Source organism: Vicugna pacos, unplaced genomic scaffold (assembly GCF_048564905.1).
Source record: "Vicugna pacos unplaced genomic scaffold, VicPac4 scaffold_201, whole genome shotgun sequence".
NCBI classification, from domain to species: Eukaryota; Metazoa; Chordata; class Mammalia; order Artiodactyla; family Camelidae; genus Vicugna; species Vicugna pacos.
The window spans coordinates 433141-437040 of NW_027328880.1; positions in this window are offsets into that span (position 1 = coordinate 433141).

Genomic DNA, 3900 nt, shown 5'->3' on the forward strand with positions numbered 1-3900 from the left:
TTTGTTTGGTCTTATTTATAGTTATTTTGGGTGGTAAGCTTGGTCCTTTGTGTGAGTTTTTCTATTTCTTGTAAAAGGCTATAATTGTTCTAAACTTCCCTCTTTGATTTGCATTTGCTGCATCCCATACATGTTATGAAGCTGTATTTTCATTGTAATTTGTTCCCAGGTATGATTGTATTACCTCTTTGATTTCATTTTTACCTTGTTTCATTGTATTTTCTTAAAGGATGTTGTTTAATCTCATGTTGGTGCTTTTCCTGTTCTTCTTTCTAGATTTGAAGCATTCTTTCACACTTTTGTTTATGGAAAAGTACTTGCTGTAAACTATATTTGCTTAAAGTTCCTGAGGCCCCTTTCATGACATAACATGTGGTTAATTCCTTAGAAAACATCCTGTGCACACTTGAGAAGCTTATGTATTCTCATTTTCTGATGCAGTGTCCAATAGTTCATTTAGGTTCAAATGATCTAATATGTCATTAAGACCTCTGTTTCCTTACAGATATTCTTTATGGAAGAAATGGCCATCAGAATAGTGAGGTGTTAAACTCATCTACTATTGTTGTTTTATAATGAATTAATTATTTCATGTCTACTAATATTTCTTTTTATAATTATGATCTACAGTGTTGGGTCCATATATAATTCAATGAATGTAATACTCCATATTTATATTGATCTTTTTCTTTATGTAATCTCATATTTATCTTTCATTGTGACTCTTATTTTAAAACATATTTTGTATGAGTTGAGCAATGCAATCTGCACTTTCTTGTCATTTCCATGAAATATCTTTTCCATCTATTTCCTGGCTGTGTTTATCTTCCACCATAAAATGAGAATTATTGGGGTGGAGGCCAAGATGGTGGAGGAGAAGGATACTCATAGCTCATCTTTTCCCACATATGCACCAAGACTCATCCACAGACCCACTCAGCTCACGAGAGGACCTGCAGATCTCTGATAGTACATTGTCCTCTTCAAAAGATAAAGAAGCAAAAAATCTGGTAGGAGAAAAGGAAGAAAGAAAGAGGAAAAGGCAAAACATATTGGAACAGGTCCCACAGGGAGGGAGCAGCTAAGAAGTAATGGTGCTCATTCACTGTGTCTCCCCCTTCCATCTGAGAGGTTAGCAGGATGGAGGGGTAGCCTTCAAGGCTTGGATCTGTACAAAGTAAAAGTTGACTGACAGAACTAAGTAAACAGGCACAGACACCCAGCCCAAGATGCAGCCCATAAGCTGGGGGCAGGGCCATGCTGTATGAGCTGGGTGGATGATGGGGTTGGGCGCACTGAGGCACTCTGGTGGAATGGAGGATGCTGTGTGCCATGGCTGTGGGTGCACAGGGCAGAACATCCCGGGCCCTCCATAAAACAACTGGGCAGATGTGCCTTCTGGGGGGAAGGGTGCATACCCTTGTCTGGAAATCCACAAAAGTTTCTAGATGAAGATAGCCGGGGCTCAGACACAGCCACCATACCCTATGGCGCTTTGTACTCAGGCAGCAGCTGGGGCAAAATCTGAATCCACTCCTAAGGATTTAGAAGCCTTATGGGCCAGACAGAGAATTCTACACGGCCTGAGGCAGACAGGATCCTTCTGTCCTGGTTCCTCAGAGAACTAGCTTCAACAAGACAAACAAGGAGCTGGGCTTCGGGCCAGACCAGGGACAGGGCCGTTCCTCTCTCTTCCTTGAGCCTACTTCCGGTGTGCAAACCCGAGGCAGACCATACAGTGGCACAAAGCTGTGGAGTGACCGGCAAACAGAGGGGGCTTGTTGCCCCTCAAATTTTGGGCTGGAATGCAGCCCCTGACCATGGTACTGGGAGAGGACATGATGCCCACTCCTGACTGGTGAGTATTCAACAGCTGACTGCAGCAATGGGCAGGGCAGTGACAAGCAGCCCATAGTAAAGAAGACTGCTCCTGATGCAGTGTTGGGTGTAGGAGCGATCTGCTTGCCAACAGGCACTGGGAGCATCACAGACAAGGGCTCCAAAGGAGGGCCTCAGAAAGCAGGGAGATGAGCTTCCAAACAGGATGAATAGAGAAAGAATTCACATTAACTTTATGCAGTCGCCAGGAGGTCATTGACAACCCCCTTGTTTTAATCTCTTTTTACCTGTTACATTTTCTATCACTCTCTTAATTTTTACTTCTTAGGCAATTATATATAGCCCCATATTATTCCCTTTGAAATATTTTAAAAATAATTTAATTATTAGTATTTTTCAAAACTCTGCTTCAACTTGCTCTTCCATTATGCATTATAAAATGTCTTCAAATATTTATTTCCCCTTCTTTAAAACTCTTTGTCTCTCGTTCTCTTTTTTCTCTTTTCTAAGTTGTATTACTACATAGGCATTAGGTAGATATACTCCTTTAAGACCACAGTAGATAACTGATGCTCCATAAACCACAGTGCCAGAGAGGTAGGAGCAAGATGAAGAATCAGAGAAACCATTCCCAATTAAAAGAACAAGAGAAATCCCTTGAAACAAAGATCAGTTAAATAGACATCGATAGCCTACTAGATCAAGATTTCAAAAAAGGAGTGATCAAATTACAGAAGGAAATAAAAGATAGTGTTTAGAGATATAAAATATGTTAAAAATGAAATGGAAGCTATAGAGAAAGCCGAGTAGAATAGGTAAACCATTGACTGAGATGAGGAATGATCTAAAGGCGGCACAAAGCTGACTAGATAATGCAGAGGAATGAATTAGTGACTTAGAAGACAGGAAAATAGAAATCAGAAGAGCTACAAGAGGAACAATGAGAAACAAATGAAAAAAGCATAAGGGATCTATGGGTTAATAGAAAGCATGCCAATCGTAGCATGATAGAAGTCCCAGGAGGGGAGGAAAAATCAAATGGGATTGCAAAGATGTTTGAAGAGATCATGACTGACAACTTCCCAAACTTAAAGAAGGAATCAGATATCCAAGTAAAGGATGCTCAGTGTGTCCCAAACAGGAAGAACCCAAATACACCCACAGCAAGTCATATAATTAATATGGCCAGTGTCAAGGATAAAGGAATGATCTAAAGGCAGCAAGAGAATAGCAAAGAGTGAGTTACAAAGGAATCCCCTGAAGACTCCCGGCTGATTTTACAACACATATACTACAGGCCAGAAGGGAGTGGCAAGATATATACAAAGTTCTGAATGAAAAAATGATATATCCTAACATATTTTAACCAGAAATGCGATCCTTTATGTTAGAAGGAAACATAAAGAATTTCACAGATAAGAAAAAGCTACAAGAGTTTATCAACACAAGACCCATGCTAAAAGAAATATTGAAAGTTCTACTATAAAAAGAAAGAAGCAGGATGCTACAGAAATGTGAAACTCACAGCTGGAAAGGTGGTAGCTCATGAATTTATAAATAAAATAAACACAAAATTTTAAAACAAGACATACAAATCATTGAGAGTGTGAGAGGGAGCCAGGAAAATAGAGAATTTTTTTTTTGGTCTTTCATTTTAAAATATTTTGTTCTCAGTAGAATGGGATTGAGATCTTGTTAATATCAGATTAATAAAAGCAGTTAAAGTAATGGTCTAAAAGACTTATCTAAAAGTGTAACAACAAGACAATAACTTATCAGGGTGTCCCTAAAACAAAATAAATTTCATGATAATACAAAGGAAAATGACCAAACCATAAAAGGAATATTATATGAACAAAGAGGTAATACCAAATCAACTGCAAAATAAGGTCAAAATGGTAATAAGCTCAAACATATCATCGATTATTGTAAATGTTAATGGACTAAATGCTCCAGTCGAAGTCATAGAGTGGCAGGCTTGATAATAAAACATGAACCATCAATATGCTGCATACAAGAGACCCACTTCAGGGAGAAGGATACTTATAGCTTGAGAATGAA